The 24,095-nt window shown below is 51.3% G+C and overlaps 1 protein-coding gene across 4 annotated transcripts in view; it reads right to left on the reverse strand.

Moving 5' to 3' along the window:
• Window positions 1-22,317, reverse strand: part of APBA2 (amyloid beta precursor protein binding family A member 2) — a 217,462-nt gene extending 195,145 nt beyond the window's left edge. Inside the window, exon 1 of one of the 4 annotated variants that reach the window (XM_012764602.2) lies at window positions 22,277-22,317. The gene's annotated coding sequence lies outside the window, so the exon portion shown is untranslated. Of the gene's footprint in view, window positions 1-21,687; window positions 21,752-22,276 lie in introns of those variants that run through there. The other 3 variants (XM_012764605.2, XM_012764600.2, XM_076004825.1) reach the window with 3 other exon arrangements.
• Window positions 22,318-24,095: the final 1,778 nt, after the last annotated feature.

Here is a 24,095-nt window from a genome sequence, read left to right on the forward strand (position 1 = left end):
CGCTCAGAAGACCACCACTATTGGCTGGGCAGCCCCACCAGTTTGGAGGAAGAAACAAAGGCCACCAGCAGCTGCCAGCCTACTAGCATAGGAGTCTAGGACCACAGCCACTGACATTGCCTGAGGGTTCACCGTCCCCAAAGAGGAGACCCTCTGCGCCCTTTGCTGCAGGGCCAAGGTGCAAAACAAGCCACCTCCTCTAAGGCCCTACATGCAGATCACCTGGGGTGAGCACCCAGCGGACAGCCCCAATCGGACCACTGCCTTTGCCTGGAGAAGCCTCTGCACAGACCCCCTCCTCCAGCACACCCTGACCATCCAGGGAAAGAACCACGGCTACTGACCACCAGCCTGCCCCACTCCAGAGCACAGCGCCTGGCCTGGGGGCTACTGAGCCACATGGGCCCCAGTTAAAGGGCTGACCCACTGACCATGAAGCAAAAGGGCCCTCCTGAGGGGCCCATGAGAGCCCAATGGGCCTGCAGGGCTGACTGATCCAGACCCCTCAACAATGAGCCAATAACAAAAGGCATAAACAGCATAAAGGAAAGATCAACATGGGCAAATCAATCCCCAATCAGAAAATCCAAGAGGAAGGACTAACAAACCATGTAAACCAATAGAGAGATTAAAGCAAGGTGGGCAGACATTCTAGATATTCAAAAGTCAATAGCTTTTCTATTAATACATAACAGCCACAACCAGCTAAAAAATGAGGCAAGAAGGCCGGGCACAGTGGCTCATGCCTATAATCCCAGAACCTGGGGAGCCCAAGGTGGGAGGATGGCTTGAGGCCAAGAATTCGAGACCATCCTGGGCAACATAACAAGACCTCATCTCTACAAAAAAATTGAAATTAGCCAGGCATGGTGGTGCATGCCTGTAGTCCCAGCTATTTGGGAGGCTAAAGTGGGAGGACCACTTGGGACCAGAAGTTTGAGGCTGCAGTGAGTTGTGATCATGCCACTGCACTCCAGCCAGAGTGATAGTGCGAGACCCTGTCTCTAAGAAAACAAACAAACAAACAACAATAACAACAAAAAAAAACCAGAAAGAAGAGAAAATGAGGCAAAGGAGGGAATAATCCCAGCGACAACAGCAACAGAATACCAACAAATAAACCTAACAAGAAATGTACCAAACATATATGAAAAGAGCAACAAAACCCTAGTGAAGGATATAAAAGTCCTTCTAAATAAATCAAAATAGCAGATGAGACAATATTAAAGATGTCTCTTCTCCTCCAAGATAAACCTACAGAACAATCCCAATCAAAATTCCCATCAGATGTTGGGATAAATTTGGCTTATTCTAAAGTTTATCTAGTCTTACTATAAGAAAAGTAAGAGAAAAAAATGGAAAAAGAAGAATTAAGAGGTAATGGTCCTTTAAGATAACAAAATATAATGAAAAGCCACAGTAACTTAAACAGTATACACTGGCACAAGCATAAACCAATAAATTAGAATGGAGAGACTGGAAACATAGAAACAACCCACAACACGGCGGCAACATAATCCATGATAAACATGCATCTCAAAACAGAAAAAGTGGTTTATTAATAGATTATGTTTGAAAATTGAATGTTCCTATAAAAAAATTTACATTTCCCACTCATATCATATCTAAAAATAAATTCTAGATGAATAAGAGACATAAAAATAAGAAAATATGAACTATCAAGTATTAGAAGAAAATACAGGAGGCTCTTTACAAACACATTTGAGTAGAGAAGCCCTTTCTCTAAGTAAGATACCAAAAAAAGCTTGATAGATTTAACAACATAAAAATTCCAAATTTTTGTATTGCCAAAGTCGAAGGACAAAAGACATCTGGGAGAAAGGTCTGTAATCCGTATAGCAAATGAGGAATAGCCCTGCTGCACTAAGATTGCCTATAAATCAACAAGGAAAAGCTGAATGAGTCAGGAGATAAATGGACAAGGATACAAGAAGAAAATTAAAAGAAGAAACTCAAATTGTTATTAAGCACATGAGAAGATGCTTGTCATTCACAATTTTAAAACTACAAAATGAAATAAGCTATCACTTAATAGCCAAGTGACAGAGTGAAATTACAAAGACCAATCATGTCCAGAGTGTCCTCAGGACCACGGCTGCCCTACACACCCAGCATCATCTAAAACGACCACCACCTCTCTGGAGAGCAACTGGGCAATATCTACCGACTCTCTAAATGCCCAACCATTCAGCACAGCAAGTCGACTTCTAGGAACCTATGCTACAAAAACATCCCCACGTATACGCAAGTATTTAGTGTATGAGACTCCACATTCCAGCATTATCCATGACTGTGAAAAATGGGAAAAACCCAAAAGTTCACTGTTGCTATTCACAACTGACAAGGAACAATGTCTAAGAGACATGGCAGGGGAGCATCTAATTGTAAATTTTATTTATAGTATGATCTCATTTTTAAAAAAATTTTTAAATATATATGTGTAAAATATAAGTAAACTATTTCCATACACAGAAAACAGGAGGAACCTCCACAAACTGTTAACTATGACAGTCTCTGTAGGGATTGAATGTGGGGCAGTGGTAAAGTTGGGGGGACGGGCCTTTCATTTTCTATATTATGTGTTTCTGAAAAGTTTGAATCTTTATAATGAGTGCATATTAATTTTATAAACAGAAAAAAATTTTAAAGGATCCTGGACCTACTGTATTAAAGAGGCCAGGGTCTTCCTCAACCCCAAATTCTATTATCAGGAAAATGGCTCTCTCCTCTTCTGGAGAGACAAGACAATTGCTAGAAGCAATTTTAAAAATTTTAAAAATAGAGATACCAAGCTGAGCTCAGTGGCTCACACTTGTAGTCCCAGATACTTGGGAGGATGAGGTGGAAAGAAAGCTTGAGCCCAGGAGTTCCAGGCAGGCCTAGGCAACACAGCGAGACCCTACCTAAAAACAAAAACAAAAACAAAATACAGATGCCAGATCTATTTGTCTTAATTATTAGCCAGGAGGCAGGGGTTGGGGGTGAGGAGGCTGCTCCCTCAGACCCTGACCTACCCAAGCAGCCTCTGGGTTTTCAGACTTCGCAGTATTTGAGAATGTAACAGAATAGACAAGCACTTTAAAACTCATTACCAGAAGGTTCCCAAGGAATTTGCTTCCACATATAGAAAATAATCAAGTCCATTTTTCCAAAAACTTGCTTCAAAGTCCAATTTGAGGGAATTGATGTAGATTGTTCCATTTTAAGTTCTTCAAGCAGAGAAAATCTAAAAATTCTTCCTTCCAGCTCAACAGAGCGAATCCGTGAATCTATTGCTTCTGCAAAAGGAGGACAAAGATCCTCCTGGGGCCGCAGAATTCGGCAGCTTTTCCTTGGACTCTTAGACCAGCCAGCAGCTCAGGACACCAGGCCAAGCTTCAAAAGGCAGCCACCGGCCATCTGACTCAGACGCGCCTGAGCAGCCCGGACGGCTGAGGAAGCAGGAGAGGCTTGGTTTCAATCTATTTGCCAAATCACCAGAAAAAATGAGGCACATTTAAAATAAATAATTGCACGTGAGCCCAGGGTTCTGGTTCCCGGCCAGCCAGGTCAGTGGTCCTGCTGCTCAGCGGGGAGGGAAAGGGCAAGCAGAAAGGGAATGTCTCCCTGGGATAACCGTGATGGCGCCCACCAGAGTCATCAGCCTGTGTGTCACGAGAGGCCTCTGAAAGTCCCTACAGCCTTCCCCACGGGGTCTTGGTTTCCTCTCCAAACACTACCAGCTGGTCTTGGAGGATGGGCCATAGGGAGTGTGCGTGGTGCAGACCCCTGGGGTGGCTGGATGCTGCTTGCTGGATTCTGGTCAGGGGTGTGGCACCTGGGGTGGGGGGGAGGGAGGAAGAAGAGGAGCAGGAGGAAGAGGAAAAGGGGGAGGAGGGGGAGGAAGGCAAGGACGGAAGCCTCTGCCCTCTCACACTGTCCATGAGCAATAAAACCTTTCTGGAGGTCCAGTCTGAACCGCTAACATTTTGCCCAGCAATTCTACCTCTGGAAATTTATCATACGGAAGGGATCGTGAGTATCCGCAACAAAACAAAACAAAGCAAAAATACAGCGACAAAGATATCTGATCACAGCACTGTTCATAGCAGGAAAACATTCTAAACAACTCCAATGTCCAACCCTGGAGGTCTAGCCCAATGAATGACAGTATCATACACACTCATGCCGCTGGGTGTGGAAGAAAACGTCCGCGACCATGGGAAGCGGCTCTTCATAAGGCGTCCAGGAGAAAGCGCCTTGGCAGCTGTGTGTGCCCAAGCACAGGGCAGGAAACGAGGTGGACGACAGGTGGTCCTGGCGGGCAGAGTTGGGTATTTCAAAGTTTCTTCTTTTTGCTTTTTGCTATCTCTATTTTCTAACACAATGAATTTATACATAATAACTAAAAATAATGTTTTAAAAATAAAAGTGTTCTCTCTTGCCAAAAAATAAACACTTTAATGCTAAACTGCTGAGCGGAGGCATACGAAATTGCCTATACTTGATCACTTTTGACACACAGAAATAACAGTTTCACATGGTTCAAATTCATTTTGTCACAAAATCCGGCTGTGACTTGGCCAGGGTCCCCGGCAGCATAGGTCTTTGCCTTCCAAGAGGCGTCCCCTTCCCCCCCACCCACCCAACCACACAGCAGTGCCTGTCCCACACCAAGCGCCTCCCCCGCCAGGTCCTGCCTCCTTCATGACTTGCAAGGTGAGTGTCATCGCTGCTACAAGCCAGGCTGCCAGGGTCCCAGACAGGCCTGTCCTACTCCACCAAACCACAGCCGTCCCTGCCGTCTCCATGTTACAACGAACGGGGCCTGTGCCCATGTACAGGACAACGGGTCCTCCCTCCCTGGTGGGGCTCACTCTTTCTCACTTCGTCCTGTGCCTCTGCCAAAAATATAAGAGGTGACACTGAAATAAGTTAAGGAAGCTAAAGTGATCTGAAGCCCAGGTCATCTCAGCTGCCAGGCCTGTTTTTCCATGTCCCCAGCAGGCCACCCTTTCTGCAAGAACAAAGCGGATGGACCAGCTGCTCAGCTGCGGCCTTGGCCATAAATCCTCAGGCACCAGCCTGGTCCACGCAGATGCTCGGCTCTCTCCGGCCTCCTCGCTGGACCATTAACTGTACACACATCGGCTTCGGTCAACATTGCCTTTTGTGACCTCTGGTCACTAATTGTAAGTGACCCCAGGGGCTGATAAAAAGAGGGCAGCATCTCAGAACATATTTTCCTCTTCTGGTAGACTTAAGAGGGAAGCAGAGGCCAGGGACGCTGCTGTCCAGAGTCATCAGACCGGTGAAACCTGGCCAGAGCCCCCACGAGTGGCCTGGGCCACGGGATGCCAGCAGAATGGATCCTGACTTTCTGTTTTTAAAATCACCCATGCTCATGTCACTGGGCTCTCTCTCCTGGGGATGGCCCCCTGGGCCCCGGCAGACTGTATCTGAGAAACTGGTTATCTTCAAGCACCCAGAAACTTGAGCATAAAAAGGCATATTCTAAATACTAACCTGAGCTTGCCCCCGGTTTTTGTGGGGACAGTAAATAGGCCAAGAAAACTGAGGGTCCTGAGCCAAATGAGGGGGAACCGTGCAGCTCAGAGCCAAGGCCCCACCACCAGGGGACACAGGGGCGATGGGGCTCAACCTGCCCTCTGACTGCTTTCGAATAGATTTTGTTTTCCAGAGCAGTTTTAGACTTGCAGAAAAACTGAGCAGATAGTACGGAGATTCCATACACCAACAGCCATCTTCCTCCACTGTTAACTCTTTACGTTACTGCCGGGCCCTTATCACAATTAATGAACCAACATCCATCCATTAATGTTCCGTGGTGTTCATACTGTATTCAGATTGCCTTGGTTTTTACTTTTTGATTTTTGGTTTGTTTTTTTTTTTTACCTTTTTCTGTTCCAGTATCCCATCCAGGACACACATCACATTTAGTTGCTGTGTCTCCTCTTGGCTGTGACAGTTTTTCAGACTTGCCTTATTTTTGATGACCTTGACATTTTTGAAGAGTATTTTGTAGACCGTCCCTGCGTAGGGATTTGTCTGATGTTCTTCTCATGATTCCACAGAGGTTGTGATTTGTGCACCTTCCCCTCGCAAAACAGCAAGGGCACGTGCCACCGGCATGCCTGGCTGCTGGCGTTGGCCTTGACCCCCAGGCTGAGCAGTGTCCGTGGGGTTTCTCCACCGTGACGCTGTCGTTTCCCATTTCCACACTGGGCTCTTCGGAAGGAAGTGGCTGGGATGGCTGCCCACCCCCACCCTCTGGCCTCCATCAGCCCCCACCCCTGTCAGCGATGACCACTGAACGCAGGCCTGAATCCTCCCTCCTGCTGCCACACCTTCCTCAGTCCCCATCTGGCCCTTCATTCTTATCCCCACCAGCACCCACGCGATCAAAGCTCGCTGAGGGCAGGGTCTAGTCCTCCCCACCCTGGTTTTTGCACGTGTGCCAGAGCCCAGTGTGATGCTCTTTGCAGCGCAAACACTGCAATGCTTGCTCCTGAGCTGTCCCAATCTCCCCAGGGTGGCCAGGCAGCAGCGAGCAGTCCACCGGCCAACACATGTAGGGCAAGTCTCTGGCCAGGGTCCGGCTCCTTTATTAATTATCCAGAGCAAACACTGCTCCTGGAGCCAGGCGGACAGAGGAATGGATGGCGCAGGGGGAGGTGGGGAGGGGCTACATCCTGGACCACTCAACCCTCCCCACCGCTTCAATGAACAAAGCCTCCCCACCCAAGGACGCAGGACATGCAGCTGGAAAGCACCCCTGGGGCTCGGAGAATTGACGTGTCTAGACTTCCAAACTACACCACCACATATGTAAAACCCGTTCCCCAAATCTCAACTGTGGTTAAGGCAACAACAGGCCCCTAAGAAGTTCAGGTGCTCTCCATGGCACAAATGCCAGCTAGGAGACCTTGGGGAGAGCCTGACCGAGCCATAGCGCCCCACTGCATCAGGCTGGCCCCCACTGGGCCCGGGAGGTAAGGGCCAGGGCTCAGCTAGCTCCCCAAACCTGGGGGACAGCAACCCCAGGCTCTGGCCATCCAGGCCCACTCCTGGACGTTCTGTCTGATCCTCAGGCCACCCTGATGACGCCATCGTGCTGCCCGAGCACCAGGACAGGGCCGAGAGAGCACCTGGTCTAGAGCTGGAGACAGGAATCTCTGAAGTCACAGACTGACTGTGTCACACGTCCTCAGCCTGTTTCACTCACATCCCTGGGAACAACCGCAGAAAAGACCACTGGAGCAGGGCTGTGCTTTGTAGTCTAGTCTCTCTGAAATGAGGTGGGTGCATGAGCTGATAAGACATCCTTTGACCACTTTTCTGGAGCAACTACCAAGTTCCAGGCACTGTGCTAGGTACTGGGATCCAGGGGCAGCCCTGGCCTGGGGCAGGGCATGTATGTGGGGGAAGAGTGTGTTGTAAAATACAATTTATAATACACCCTACAAAGAGGCCTTCAGGACAGGCAAGGGAGCACCTGTCTCTCTGCCAGGTGGCCAGTCAGCTCCCAGGACAGCAACACACAGGACGTCCCTGCAGGAGAAGACGCATGCAGACGCATGCACAGGACACCTGGACAGGGAAGGCTGCCCGGGCTAAAGGGCTCAAAACACCGGCTCAAAGCAGCACTCAGACTATCATCCTCACATTTATAGAAGCAGCCCCAGCAACGGAGGGCACAGCAAAATCATCACATTTACAAATGTCACCAAAAACACCACAGTAGCAAAATGCCAAGGTGACAGGGAGAGATTCAAGACAGCTCCCCTGGCTGGAAAGAAGATGACAAACCACAGGGGAGCTTCAGTTTGTGTATATGTGATGTGTCACCGAGTGTAAAGTGACCCTGAGTGCACTGCCAGGGCAGTAGGCACTGGCCTCTGTCACATGGTACACACCAGAGGGACCTGAGAAGCCACAAGGGACATTTCCTAAAAATGTACCCAATATCACCATCCCCAAGAAGCTGCCCCACAATGCCCAGCATCAGCATCTGCGCCCACTCCCACACCAAGCCACGCTGCCCGGCCATGCAGCTGTGACGCAGCTGGAGGAGACCGGGTCCAGCTGGGAAAGGCCAGGGGCAGGAGCAGGAGGACCTCCAGGTCAGGGATCAAGTGCTGGTACAAAAGCAGGCTCTGCTTCTGCCACGGTGACCTCAGCGGTCCTCCTGCGAGTCTCTGTCTCCTCATCTAGAAAGGGACTAACACAACACCAAGCACCCTCGCTCTGGGGCTCCTCGTCCCCCAGGTGTGTGCCTCACCTCCTGCTCTCCTGACCGCCACCCTGCCTCCTCCCCTCCTCTCCCTACACGCTCTCCCATGCTTTACACAACATCACAAACCATCTGGGGGAAAGGACTGGGTGTTTTCCCCAGTATATCACAGATCTCTACTTTTGCAAAATAAAATAAGTTGAATTACTACCAAAATGAAACTTAAAAAAAAAAAAAAAGCAGACATTCCTCAACACACAGAAGTGACCATGAAGGTCTCTAAATGCTCACTCTGTGTTTCTACAGCCTTTTGCCCTGTGAACTGGGGACCGCCTGCAGAGGGCACAGGTGCAGGGACAGGGCACCTCCAGCCCAAAGTCTCCCGGTGCCTGCAGGGAGGCTGAGGAGGCAGCGAGCTCACATTCGCAGGTGAGTTGCTCCGAGCAGTGCCCGGGCACACACGACGCCCTGAGAATGAATACCAACGCCTCCAACAGGCTGCAATGCAGAACAGCTTCCACAAAGGTTTCGATGAAGCCACGGCCACAGCTGTACTCACTCACAAACTGTGTGGCCCATGAAGCCAAGGTGGTCACAACGTCAACAGCCGCAGGACAAAGAGTCACTGTCCTCTGCAGTGAGCAACACGTCCTGGTGGGCTCCCGGCCAGAACGAGACCTCTGGGGGCAGCAGGAGGGGCCGGAGCAGGGACCACGGGGATGAGGAGGAGCTCAGGGGTGGAAGAGGCAGGGTAGGTGGCCACAGAGTGACGTAGGAAAAGGGGAATGGGCACCTCTGGGGGCCTCAGGGTGACAGGCCCTTGCCCAGAGAGGCACTTAGGTGGGTGGTGCCACAGAACCTCCACCCATGATTTCTGGGCTGCAAGAACGTGGGACTGACCCACAGGAGTTGTCAGACGCAGCACTTCCCTCCGACTGCTCTTCTTAAAGCTCCGGTTTCCCACTCAACTGAAACCCTGTAACACAGGACACTTTAACACTTGGGTTATTTGTGTCCGGCTTTCTTTAAGAGCACAGCTCCTTTTATCTGCAGGAAAAAAAACTCATTTCATCTAGATAACTTATCCATACCAATTAAATCTGTCTAGATCTTTGCATCCTACCTGGTTTTACATATCCTGATCTCACTTAGAAAATATGGTTTGCATCTAAATATTAATAAGCATTCGTTGTAATGGCAAAATCTAATTGTTTCACATTAAATGTAATCTTGATTTTGATAGTAGTGTTCCAGCAGTAAAATAAGCCATGAGTCATCCAATTCAAAGTTCTCCTTGAAAGGTCCATGATGATGTACTGCTTTTTAAAAACTTTTTATTGAAATATATGCACAGCAAAGTTCCATGTCATAAATGGAGCCAACCCATGCAAACAAACACCCAGATCAAGTAATAGGACGTTACCAGCACTCCCAGATGCTCTGCTTCCCTGAGTGCCTCCTCTAATGACCGTCTTCCAAGGGCAACCTGACTTCCAACACCATGTATGACCGCTGCCTGTTGACCTTCATATAAACGGAATCACGCAGTACAGACTGTAGTAACTGAGTTTTTGCTCAACAGTATGCAGCAAGGCCCATCCACACAGTTGCACACACTTGCGGAGTGTTCGTTGTCAGTCTGCTGCACTGTATTCGTGCGGGAGGAACCCTCCGCGTGCTGGTCCGTCCTGCTGCAGAAGCCATGGCCTTGTTCGCACCTTTGGCAATGACCATCACACTGCTCTGGACACTCTCGTGTGTGCCTTGATGGCTGTATATCGGTTTCCTGCAGCAGCTGTAATAGAGACACCACAAAACCAGGTATCTCAAAATGCACACCTGTTTCTCACAGTTCTAGAGACTAGAAGTCTGAAGCAGTTTCACTGGGCTGAAATCAAAGAAGCAGCAGGGCCACGCTCCCTCCAGAGGCACTAGGGGAGGACCCATTATTCACATCATCCAGTTTCTCGAGGCTGCTGGCGTTCTGAGAGCTGTGGCCGTGTCACTCCAGTCTCCGCCTCCATGGTCACGCTGCCTCCTCTTCCACGAGTCAATCCTCCCTCTGCCTCTGTCTAATAAAGACCCTTGCCATGGCATTTAGGGCCCTCCCAGATAATCCAGGATGATCCCTGTCTTTCAAAAGCCTTCATCAGGTCTGCAAAAACTTTACCACATAAGGCAAAATTCATGGGTTCCAAGTTCCATTTGATGAGGACTTGATATCATTTAGGGGCCACTAGTGCCCACACGAACACTGCATTCAGTTTCATTCAGATTGGGATTGCTGGTCATAGGGTATTTGTGCACTTAACTTTAGTCAGTACTACAAAACAGCTTCCCAAAGCAGCTGTAGGAATTTACACCCTGATCGGTAATGAGAGTTCCAGTTGCTTCACATCCTCACTGACACCTGCTATTTGCTGCTCTTTTGATTTTAGCCATTGGAGAGCATGCAGTGGTATCCCATTTACAATTCACTTTGCACCTCCCTGATAACTAATGGAGTTAATATTCATCATCATTATTGGACATTTGTGTGTGTGAAGTGTCTTTTTCCCTCTTTTCTATTAGGTTGTCTGCCTTTTTCTTGTTGATTATATAGCACATTATTTTAAGATGAATCATTTGTTAGAATAAATTCCACTAAAGACATGGGGCGGGGGTAGTTTCTGGTGCCAGGGCCTGGGATATAAGGTCGAGATATGTCCAAGCAATCAGTTGACATGAATTGTGGACAATGATCACCTGTAATGGACTCCAGACCTCTGTCAGCTTAGACAGTTTCCAACAATGAACATACATGAGCACTTGGGGACTTCCAGGAGCTGGATGGGAGGGGCAAATATCAGTCCCAAATTAATGTATCATGTCTCCATTTACAAATCTAATTTCTCCCAAAGGATGGCCATTGGGACAGTGGACCCTACGTGTATCTCTGCAAATGCATGCAGACTATAAGGGACTCTTCTCGCTCAGTGGAGGCTTTAGGGGCAGTCACTGCTGACCCAGTCAGCACAGTGATGGCCCAGCTCAGAATCAGGTCCTGTTCCCTGCTGAGGACACCATGAGTGGGCAGCAATGCTACCAACAATGACCATTTGATTTCTGCTTTGAAAGATGGGGAATTAAATATACCAGAGTTTGGTTTCTCTATATCCTGATAAAGGAAGAACGTGGGTTTGATGTCGACTGCAGTGTAATGTGAGATGTCTGATTAAAACCATCAAGATGATGGAAGGTCTGCACACAGAGGTCCTCCCCCCGAACAAACATAGTTTTCTCCCTGTTGAATCATGACTCCTAACCAGCCCAACAATTAGTAGGCTGTTTCCAGTCATGGTGACCAGGCAGCACCAGCCTGTCCACACCCTATCCCGGCAGACAGTGAGGAGGGGGGCTGGACATGGGCCCATGGGAGGGAACATGACCCCTCAACTCCACTCATGCCAGAGAGAAACACAGGCTGACTGTATCACCAAAAGGGAGAGCGACTAATCTATAAAAATGGGATTTCTGATGCTTGACATGACCAGGTAAAAGATGCTGTCTGACCCATTTGCCCCCAGAGGATGAACAGCCACCTCGACCTATCCAGGGCTGCAAGGGGGGTGAAGAGGGCTTGGCCTGTGGGCACCCGGGGGACGTGGACGTGGACGTGGCTCAATACACCCGGCCAGCGGCTACAGCTGCCACTTCCCTTCCCCAAGCCCTCTGCAGAGCCGCCCAAGAAGCCGAAGTCCCCTCTCCCCACAGAGGGCCAGAAAGCCACCGGGAGGCCCCATACTAGCAGCCTACATGTCCAGCCAGGCCAAGAATGGCCACATGGTGGGCAAGCAGGCCACACCACCAGCCACCATGACCCATATCTCCCCACCCCCACAAGTCTCTCCTGTGTGCTGGACTCAGGCCTCTGTCTGCCTGGGGTAAGCCTGCAGAGCTGCACAGGTTAACTCTGGGTGAGCAAATTAATAACGTGATGAATGGTTTGTCGTGGATTTTGTCATTCCTGTAGAAGAACATGGGCAATTTAATCTAGAAAGCCTGTAAATCTCTAAAGGGTAAAATTAAACATCCGCACTAGCTAGGCTGGGACTTGGCAACAGCAGCCTCCTCCTACGGACCGCGGTGGGGAGCGGGTTCCCTGAGCCCCTGCACCATGTAGGTGCCAGTCCTTGGCCAGATACCCGTCCCCATGCCCTCCCTGCACCCCGCTGTGCCTCCCCCCGGCACACCTCCCCTCATCTTCCCAACGCCCCTCCATACACCTCTCACCTTGCTTGGTAAACTGTGTATTAGTATTACCCCACCTGCTCTGTCCCCAATCCATAGCACCGACTCTCCAGGGCCACCCCCACCAATGGTCAGGAACCACACAACCCTGTGCCCCATCTTCAGCTCTGACATACGCAATCCACATAAGCTTGTATGTCCCAGCCTTGGAGGGCTTTTCTGGCCTGGGGTCTGGAGGGGCTAACCCACCCACTCTTCCAGGATGGGGTCCCTGAGCCACCCTCCATCCCGGGGCTCTCATGTCTCCCTGACTGTGCTTCTCAAGGAGCACCTGTAACTCAGAGCCAGGATGGGCTCCCAGGCCACCACACATTCTCAGCAGCCTTCCACGCTCCTCCTCCTGACTCCACCCAGGTCTAAACTGGGAATAGGAAAGATGGAACACAGCAGGTGCTCAGAAAATACCTGCTGAGTGGCTGGCTGGATGGATGGAGCTCCCAGCAAAGGCTCTCGGGATAACTATAGTGGAGGGCACCTCCCCCAGTTCTACCACTGCAGAGTTCCCAAGTATTAAAGGACTGAGAGGTGGATGACAGGGAGAGTGAGGGGCTACCATTTAAGTGCCCCACATCCCTTTGTTTCCATTATTCAATAAACCATGTTATGTGATGGGTAAAAGGAGCAACACAGACAGGAGTTAGGTCTGGGTTCCCAAAGTGAGGGGCAGGGAATGCCACTCGCAGGGGTCCCCCAACACAGCTCCCCACATGAAGTCAATGCAAGTCAGAGGTGACACTGTTCCTAGGCATATCGAATCAACTGTAGTAGCACCAGTCCTCCTTGCTGATTAAGCACAGACCAGCCTGTGATCAAGAAGAAAACCATTACTTAATAAAATGCAATTAATTTAGAAGCTGAAAGCTGTGAAAGCCCAAGGGAGAGGCTCAATCAGGAGTTCTTGGTTCGGAGGGGCTTCTGCTCTTTCTACAAGACAGCATGAAGATGTCCCCCCTCCCCAACACCAAAGGCGGACAGCACATCCAACCTGCAATATGATGGCAAGCTCCTCTCCAGGTCCCTGAGCCCCAGCACTCGAAGGCCAGGGAAAGGCCACCAGCAGAATCGTCACAGTACAAACACAAAAGAAAGACACAGCTGGTAGGGGTTGTGGGGTCAGAATAACCTAGACTTAGCCCAAAGCCACTCCCTGGAGAAACAGCCATCAATGTGACTACTCAGTCCTCCTGCCTTAGGCGCTCAGGATCTTACAGGCAAGCCAGGAGGGGGCAGCGTGGGGACCTGTGGCCAGAATAATCAATCCATCCAGCTGATGGCTTTCACTCTTACCAGCCAGAACCAGCTAGAGGGCCAGAGGCAGTACCAGGTGTCTGAGACCAGCGGACAACTTGGGAAGAAAACACGCACACACATACACAGAGAACACACCCCCCAGCCCTGGTGACTGTACTGACCAGAGTGTTGTACTGGAACAGAAGGCTTGCACACATCTAATCTCATTTCATCCTCACAGTCTCTCGGTGGCAGGTGAGCAAGGAAGCACAACCTACACGTGTCCTTCTCGGGATGAGTCAAGTCAAACTCCGAGCAGCGGCAGAGCCTGGCTTTCTAGAGCTTCCAATTCCTGCCACGGGCGCCACTCCAGCCCACCATGACAGCTGCCACCAGCTCTGGATAATACAGACAGATGCTAGAGTACATGGCTCACTCACCACACCAAAACACGGAGAAATGGAAACTGTTTTATTTGAACAGTGCACACACTTGCTTTCAGAGAGACCTGAGAAATCCCTCACCCTAAATACATATATTCACTCAATTAGTGCTTTTCTTATTTTTGAAACCATGGATTTTTCCAAGATAATTGATAATCAAACCAACTGGGGAAAACTATAACTATATTTTTTTTATTAAATTAACAATGCATACAACAATTCAGAGAAATTCATATCTAGAGCTTCCTTGCTGGGGAATCAATTCCAGGAATGTAAAACTAACTAAATCAAAAAACTATATATACATAGTCATGCATCACTTAGGGATGGGGATACATTCTGAGAACTGTGTTGCTGGGTGATTTCATCATTGTGCTAACATCATAGAATGTACTTACACAAACCTAGATGGTGTAGCCTGCTACATGCCTAAGCTTTATGGTATAGCCTATTGCTCCTAGGCTACATATCTGTACAACATGTTACTGTACCGAATACTGCAGGCAAACTGTAACACAACGGTAAGTATCTATGTGTCTAAACATAGCTACACATAGAAACAGTACAGTAAAAATATGGTATAAAAGATTAAAAATGGTACACCTGACTGGGCACAGTGGCTCATGCCTGTAACTCTAGCACTTTGGAAGACAGAAGCAGGAGGATTTCTTGAACTCAGGAGTTTGAGACTAGCCTGGGCAATAGCAAGACACCCATCTCTACAACAAAAAATTTAACCGGGCGTGGCAGCGTGCGCTTATAGTTTTAATTACTCAGGAGGCTGAAGCAGGAAGACGGTTTGAGCCCAGGAGTTTGAGATTGCAGTGAGGCGTGATGATGCCGATGATGCCACTGCATTCCAGCCTGGGCAATAGAACAAGACCCTGTCTCAAAAAAAAAAAAAAAAAGGCACACCTGTATAGGACACTTACCATAAATGAAGCTTGTAGGACTAGATAGAAGTTGCTCTGGGTAAGTCAGTGAATGGTGAGTGAATGTGAAGTTTTAGGACTTTACTGCACACTACTATAGACTTCATAAACACTGTACACTTAGGCTAAGCTAAACTTATTTTACAAAATTAAGTCATTGCTCTATGACATGATTACTACATCATTTTTCAGCTCCATTATAATCTATGGGACCATCATATATGTAATCCATTGTTGACTGAAACATCGTCATGCGGTGTATAACCGTACATATATATCTCAACTGAAAATCATAAATGATGTTGTTTTATTCACTATTTACTCATTAATTACAGTTTGTGCAGAACAGGTGCCTGAGTATTTCAGAACCAAGCGTCTCTCTGCACTGTTGATTCTAGGGACAGGAAGTGCAAATGTTAGTGTCAAGTGACGAAAGGAAAGCACCTTAGGGAGCCACCAGCGATGCAGCTCTCCTGGAGAGCAAGCTCCCAAGCCCCTCCCCATCTCCATGATGGGCCCTGGGTCATCTGTGGCAATTCCGTGACTTTCCAACCCTCGGCCATCAGATTCTCTGGGCACATGTTGAAAATTAACCTCTGTACCTGCCACACAGGTGGCTATAACTCCTAGTCATGCCACCCCATGTTTAAAAACAAATCTGATGCAAAATAGGCCCCAGTAGGACATGCGGATAAAGTCTGAGCCTCGCACACTCTTCAGTGCAGGTCCCAACGTGCTGGGCTTCCCTGCAGCGGCAGCGCGCTCTTGGGCAAGTCACAGCTGCCTGGTCCCCAGTCTTCCCCCTGTGGAGATAAGACAACAAGACCTGCCTCTTGGATTTGTCTGGACATTATTTAAAACAGCAAACAAAGCTACTCAGGAGGCTGATAAGGGAGGATCGCTTGAGGCCAGGAGTTCAAGACCAGCCTCCTGGGCAACAACATAGTAAGACCAAACAGACAAAGAAAAAAATAGCAAAGACAAACAGAACTCAACAGACACAACTGCCCCACAACGTGTGTTTAATTCCAGTGGCTTCTCCAGCAAAAACCACTGTCAAATGTTAGAGTGCTTCAGTTTCCAGAAAACCTCTAGGGATGAAAATATTTTCGCAGTCCAATGCAGGAATCTCAACCACATATTTTTTCTTTCTTAATTTTGATCCTTCAAACACACAACAACAGATGTAGCACCTTATATTAGAACAGCACTCTACAGAGTTTATGAAGCGCCTACACCACATTCTCTTATTAAACTGTGGTTATAACTCAAAAACCTGAACCTTAAAACTCCCAAGACAATAAGCGAAGCCACACAGGCCCGAGGCTACACAGGCACACCACCAAGCCCTTGCTGTCATAAAATATCTCGCGTCAGTTCAATATTGCATCTCGTTTGTGCCTCAAAACAACCACAGGCAAGAGGTATAATGCACGTATTACAGATGCCGAGAAAGACTCCCAAGGCCGGTGACTTGCCCGAGGCCCCCAGGACTAGTGGCAAAGCCAGGTTGGAATCAAGCTCTCATAACTCCGAATCCCACCCTCTTTTCCTACCTCCCAATGCCTTTCTCATAAAACCAGAGCCCCTTACCTGGCCATGCCAGAACACAGGCAGGAGAAAATCAAGCAGGGGAAGGCTTCTGGGAGGGAAGGCAGAGTGGCTGGGGGCCCCACGACACTGAGTCTGACATTAGGTACAAGACAAGTTTAGAAACACCCAGATGGAGGAGGAAGGGAACCTGGGTGAGAGTGCCTCCTTCCCAATGCATCCGTATCCGAGGTGACTGCAGGGAGACGCAGAGCTGGCTCTGGCAGCAGGTACTGTCTGGGGGCAGACAATCCAAACAACCAAAAATCCAAAAAGGAAAATTTCTGTGCAGAATCCGAAGGCCCACTCTTTGGGCTGGCTTATCTTCCCAACCGTGTTTTCTTCTGGCCTACGTGAAAACTGACTTTGCACTGTACAATTCTACAGCTCCTTCCCGACCGCCCACTGAGCACAAGGTTCTGTGCTATGTTCCAGGAGGGATCCAAATGTGAATACAGCTCAGTTCCAGCTCTGGGTCTCGGGGAAAGGAGCGGGGAGCCGGGCATGTACTGAAAAGAAGACTGATGCTCCTGGGCTTCATTCATTCATTCATCCAACAATAGCACTGAGGGTCTACTATGTGCCAGGCACTATGCTAGCTATTGCAGATCCAGAGGTGAACAAAGTCTCTTACATTTGAGTGGTAAGAGACAGACAATAAACAAACAAGTATATAAAGAACACACTGAATTTTAAGTACTAAGAAGAAACACAAACGGGGTTAACAAGAAGGGGGAAGTGATGCTAATGTATGTAGGGTGGCCGGGGAGCTGGCATATAAATAGAGGACTAAAATAATTGAGGGAGCAAGCCCAGGTGGACGTCTTGGGGGAGGACATGCCAGGGAGTAGGACCAACAGGTGCAAATTTCCTGAGGCAAGAGCAGCCTGGCAAACTTGAGGACCAAGGGATAAGAAGGGAAGAGCTGGCCGGGCGCTGTGGCTCACGCCTGTAATCCTAGCTCTTGGGAGGCCGAGGCGGGCGGATTGCTCAAGGTCAGGAGTTCAAAACCAGCCTGAGCAAGAACGAGACCCCATCTCTACTATAAATAGAAAGAAATTAATTGGCCAACTGATATATATATAAAAAATTAGCCGGGCATGGTGGCGCATGCCTGTAGTCCCAGCTACTCGGGAGGCTGAGGCAGAAGGATCACTCAAGCCCAGGAGTTTGAGGTTGCTGTGAGCTAGGCTGACGCCACGGCACTCACTCTAGCCTGGACAACAAAGCGAGACTCTGTCTCAAAAAAAAAAAAAAAAAAAAAAAAGAAGGGAAGAGCTCACACTCAGCTGGGACCATCCAGGATGGACAAGAGGACCCTGAGCCAAGGTGGCAGGTAGGGGTGGGGTGGGGTGGGGACAGCCCAGGGCAAACATAGTCAGTGAGCCTGTCTGCCTAGAGCCTGGGCAGACTGGAGGAAGCATGCTTGGGGCAGGGGACTTGAGAAAATTGGGCCAAGGAACATGGGTGTGGAGTGGGCACTGGAGAGCCACTGGAGGCTTGAGCAAAGGAGATACATTGGCCTGGGCCCAACATGCCAACGGGTAGCCCAAAGCCCAACCCTGGGAAACCCCAAAGCCAGCACAGAAATCATAATTCACATAGCAGTGGCACCCCACCAATGTGTAGGGTTCCAAGGACAGAGCCTGACTGGGTGACCTTGAGGTCACTGGCCTCCTTGGGCTCCTCTGTGTGTCTGGACAGGGAGAGAGGGGAGGACTGGCTTCAGGAGAGGCAAGAGAAGACAGTGCCCACGACAGCTGACTCAGCCTGTGCCAGCAGGCTGCTCAGAGACACAAGCTGGACCCAACCCAGGTGGTGGGTGGAGGACTTAGGGAGAGGGAAGAATCCAGAGAGTCCTCTCTGTGGGCACCTGGCCCACCACCTTCCAAGGGAACAAATGAGAATCACCCCAACCCCTGCCAGGCTACCCCAGGTGGCCTCAGTGAACAATCATTTCGAACGTGACCTGCACTGGGGATGCCTGCTTGACGGTCAGAGGCTACATCACTCCCTGCCAGTGCCTACTCGTCCCCAGCACTCACAGCCACAGCAAGGGTGAGAAACCAAGGACAGCGCCACAAGGGCACCTGTGAGTGGTTCAGTGAGGACCACCACCCACACCCAGGGCTCTCTCTTGCTCTCCTTGTTTCTCAAGGGCCAGGCTGCAAAGCAGGGTATGTGGGTTTCTGCAGCTTGTTCTGGAAGGTCCTTGAGGCCAGCCAGTTCAGGGCCAACATGTTCAGGGCCTCCATGCCCCTAGCCCTCTCAGACCCCCCCTGGACAGTAAAGGTTTCTCCAAGACTTCACACCATGGTGTCACCTAAAGTCCATACCTGTTGAGTCCCAAGGGCAGGTGTGCAGGGCAAAGAACAGACAAGAGTGCTGGGAAGGGGCCGGGCATGGTGGCTCACGCCTGTAATCCTAGCACTCTGGGAGGCTGAGGCGGGCAGATCACTCAAGGTCAAGAGTTCAAAACCAGCCCAAGCAAGAGTGAGACTCCATCTCAACTAAAAATAGAATTAAATTAATTGGCCAACTAAAAATATATAGAAAAAATTAGGTGGGCATGGTGGCACATGCCTGTAGTCCCAGCTACTCAGGAGGCTGAGGCAGAAGGATTGCTTAAGCCCAGGAGTTTGAGGTTGCTGTGAGCTAGACTGATGCCATGGCACTCTAGCCTGGGCAACAGAGTGAGACTCTGTCTCAAAAAAAAAGAATGCTGAGAAGGAGCTGAGGCCTGGAGAGGGCCTCTGGATCTGGCCTCAGCCCCCCATGCTCCCCACTCCAACAGCCCTCACTGCTGCCCAATGCAACAAAGCCCAGCCCCATGCTAACCTCACCATCAAACGTGTTTTTCCTCTGAGTTCCTCAGTTTTGTCTAGGAAAAATCAAGGTGTTTTTATCACCCCCTCTCAGCTTCCAGGGGTGCGACTGGTGTCTTTTACAATTATCTTTTATTTTTATCTAGCATGTCTTAGCTCAGCTGGCAAACTGGATATTTATGCGCCTCCATTTCACAATCTATCACCACCAATTATTCCTGTGAAGCTAATATTTTAAAAAAGAGAGAGAGAATTGGAACTACTCAAGGAGTGGTTATACAAACACGTTAATAAGCCACAACTCGGGCTTGGGGTACCCCAGAAAGCAAGCAGGGTGGAAGAGAATAAGGAGTTGACCATCACCGCCTTCCCCTCCTCCCAGCGCCACCTGCCTCTCCCGCTCACACCCTGTGTACTCGGCCAGCGCTTCTCCCAGCCCAGGAGCCCAGGAACTCAGGGATGGAAAGGCAGGCGGTGGGGAAGGGCACAGATCATGCTTCCTAGCGAATGAGAGCAAACACCCTCGGGTGTCCCCCGGCTAGTGCCATCACCCAGCCCCGGCGCTGCTCTAGAGCCCACTCCCAGGGCCTCCCCAGCAGCGCTGCTGGTGCCCACGGGGGAGAGCTGCCAACACAGCCAGCTGACAACCGACAAGCTCCAGCTCATCCACTGACCACCTGGACACCACCCAGAGCCCCAGCAGGTTCTGTGTCTGTGTCAATGACAGGAGCTCCTAAGCTTAGAAGACCTCTCCAGGCCAGGCCGCCGGGAGCAGGTGTGGGAGCCAGGACCTACAGCCACCCAGGAGTGAGGGCAGAGGGCAGGGAGACCTGCCTGCTCTAGCGGCCCCTACCTTACCTCACCTGAAGGACCCTAACCCAGAGGCTTGAGAAGCCACCTGCAGGCTCCCAGCACCTGCTGGGTTGTGCCTTAGGAAAAGTTGTCCCACTGCAACCCTGAAAGCTTTCAGGTCATTATTCCTAAAACCATTGTCTTTTCTCAAAGACAAAAAGGAGAAAAAAATAATAATAAGCAGAAAGGGGGACAGGAGACTGAAGGGGCTGGAGACAGTTCAGTCCAGGGACCCAGGGTCGAAGTGCCAGGAGCAAGTGCTGAGATTTGGGGTGCTTTGCCTTCGGCATGACCATCGATGAGCTGACTACACTTAAGCACAGATTTAAGACTGGTCCCCGTCAGGTCGTATCTGAATTCATCTGAAAAAAACTAAAAGTCTTTCTTTTGCAAGTCAATACTAAGTTAAGACTAGCGGGCTCCATCTACGGCTGGCTCCGCTCTCCGCAAGGCTCCCAGGGCAGGCCCCTTGGGGGGCAGCCTCCTCACCGGCCCTCCGCGCCAGGGGAAGTTCACCCCCAGCCTTGGCCCGCCCAGGCCCGCCGCCCACCGCCTGGCATGAAGTAGTGCTTGGGGGACAGGAGCCCCACGTCCGCCCTGATCATCTGTGGCCAAATCTCCTGTCAGCAGCTTTGCCAGGCTGTGCCTGCCGTGGGGAAGGGGCACGGCCAAGCGGCAGGTCCGCACCGCGCCCCCAGCCCCGCGCCGGCTGCCCAAGGGAAACAGGGTGAAGAATTTTTAATTGAGTTTTTCTCTCATTATAGGGAGAAAGGGGAGAGGGCCAAGATCAGGGACCAGGTTCTCTGGAGGCAGCGAACCCAAGAGCGACCCCAAACTCGGGAGTTGCCGCCCGGCACAGGGACTTGGTGCCAGCGCCAAGAGGGGCCGCGGAACGCTCGAGCCAGCCCAGCAGGACCCCGGCGGCAGCCAGCGCCTCTTGCCCGCGCCGGGTCGCCCCTCGCCGCGGAGCCCCCCGCCCGGGATGCGCGAGCCGCCGGCTCGTCCCCGCCGCGCCCGCCAGCCGGTCGGGGGAGGGGTGTTCGAGACGGTCCGAGAAGAGTGGGGCCGGTGGTCTGCACCCCCAGATCCCAGCGGCTCCCAGCCCCGCCGACCGTCCCTCTCTGCGGCCGCCCGCAGCCCCGCCGGGTCCGAGGAACAGAGAGATGGGGCCGCCGCATCCGCCCCCCCACCCCCCCACCCCCCGCCGCCGACCCGGGCGCCCCCAGGCTGCCGCCGCAGGCGAGTCAGGCGGCCCGGGCCCCCCAGCTTACCTGGCCCAGGCGCGGGGCTGCGCGGATGAGCCGCCGCCCCCGCCCCGCCGCCGCCGGCTCCGTCCGCGAGGCCGAGCGCGGGGCGCCGCCGCAGCTCTTTGTGAGCCCGCGCCGAGCCGCACACCGAGACTGCTAATGAGCCCGGGAAGCTGAATAGCGGCAGGCGCGCCCCGGACGCGGCGTACGGCACGCAGGGCCGCCTCTGCCCGGCGCACGCGGCGCGGCTGCGGGGCGCACCCCGCACTGGCCGGAGGCTGGCTGGCCCGCGCCCCCGCCCCGGCCTCTCTCGCGGCCCCCGCCCCACCCCCGCCCAGAAAACGGGGGTCAGAGAATGCTTCCCGGCGAGACCGCGCGGCGGGAAGAAAGGGAAGACAAAGATTCGTTCGTGCCCGGCGCCGCGAGGAGCCCCGCGCCTCCCGGCCCTGGCTCTGGGACAGTCGCAGGGCGGGCGGGTGCACCTGGGACCTGGGACCTGGGTCCTGCGGGGCTGGTCTTGGGGACCGGGAATGGAGCCCAGGCTCTGGAAGCCGCGGCGCCCCAACCGCCCTGGGCCCTAGGGAGCACACAGATTCCCGGGCGTGCCCCGGACCTGCTGGCTCAGGAGCGTAGGGGTCTGGTCCTCCCGTGGATAGAACAGGTGAACGCGGCAAGGCTCCCGCACCCTGCCCCAGGCGCTGCGCTGCCACCTGGCGGGCGCCAGAGAGCGTACGGCGCGAAGGGACCTAGGCGACCGCGCCCTGCTTGCTTGGCCCCGCGTGGCTGTGTGCTGGATTCCCCGGGCGAGAAACCCTCAGGGATTGCGGCCTCCAAAAGCCCCACCTGGCAGGGGCGGCCCCCTGCTGTCTCCCCACCTCAGACCCCCCAGGCATGCGCTGGATTCCAAGTCCTCTCTCCTAGTGCCTGGTAACCACCCCAGCACCGCCTTTCTTATACCCAGTGCTGCTTTAGCCCCCAGCCCCAGGGCCTCGCTCCAGGCCTTTCTCTGCGCGCTGTACTGAGTGGAGAGGACCCTAGCCTCCTCCCCGGCTCTGGGGAGCACACACTCCCAGACATGGACACACATCCCAAGGAGAGTCAGTTACCCGCCCCCCACTGTGCAAATACTCCTCTTGAAGGTCATGCCGGACACATTGGTGTCACCTTTGACCCTCAGGCCTTCTCATTCAGTTCTCATTACCGCAGATGTGGTTCTGGAAAAGCGCACAGGATGCCTTGTCTGAACAGAGCGGGGCTGTGCCTCCCTCCCCCTGATCCAGTTGGCCCTCCGTTCTCTGCTTTTGGCTGGATTAGGTGAAGCCTGTGGTGTGGGAAGTCCTGAGGACAAGGGACTCCCTCTCTCCTTCCCACTTTACTCCCCTCCCCAAATACACCAAATGCACTGACCCAAAGAGCAAGAGCCCCCAGCTGGGGGGCTGATCCTGCTAGGACAGCTTTGCGGCCAAAGTGCCAAACAAAAGCAGCAAAGGTTGAGGCCCAAAGCAGGTTCCTGACCCATTCCTCGTCCTCCTCCTTCACGTGAGCACATCTTCACTGTTTATTTTCCACCTGCTACAACAGTCTGGTCACCCAGCCAACAAAAGTTTAGCTTCATCAAGCCTTCTGTGGCCCAAGCCTTTCTCCAAATGCTGATGACTGGATAGCAACAATTGGGAAGAAAAGATTCCATAGCCTTAAAGCTTAAGTATCAGGTGCAAGTGCCTTACTCTAATGTGGTCCAATCTCATAGGAACCCAGAAACCTGTGCCTGAAGATGATCCATACAACCCCACGTGGATGTGTTGGGGCCAGCAGGTTCCATGCAGTTCCCTTCAACAATCTCCCTCAAGATCTTCCCATGAGCAAGCTCTGGGCCAGTCACTGGGCATGAGACCCCCACCCAGCACCCAGCAGCCATAGTGGCTGATGTCCACAGTCTACAGGATCAGAGCTACTGGCCTGCCCCCAGCCTCACTCAGGACCCCTAAATCTGGTGGGCTTGAGCCAGCCATCACTATTCAGAGAATTTTTAAAGAATCATGGGGTGGGAAGGCCTTTCTATGTATGCCACAAAACCAAAAAGCAATAATTATAAAAGATTGCTAAATTTGACATCAGAAAAACTCCTGCATGGCAACCACCACAATAAGCAAAGTCAACAGTAAACCAGGAAAAAAATATTTGCAGCTCCTATGACAGTTAATTTCCCTAATATATGAATAGCATAGACCAATAGATAAGAAAAAAAGAGCAACTAAAAAAAAAACAAGCAAAAAGTAAGAAGCAGACAGTTCACAGGAAAGGAAATACAAATGACTTTTAAGTATCTGAAAATATGTTCTTCCTTATTCATAATAAGAAATGCAAATTAAAGCTACAATGAGATCCCATTGTGTATACCTATCAGAGACCTAGGAGTTCAGTAACACAAT

Source organism: Microcebus murinus, chromosome 7 (assembly GCF_040939455.1).
Source record: "Microcebus murinus isolate Inina chromosome 7, M.murinus_Inina_mat1.0, whole genome shotgun sequence".
Classification (NCBI taxonomy): Eukaryota; Metazoa; Chordata; class Mammalia; order Primates; family Cheirogaleidae; genus Microcebus; species Microcebus murinus.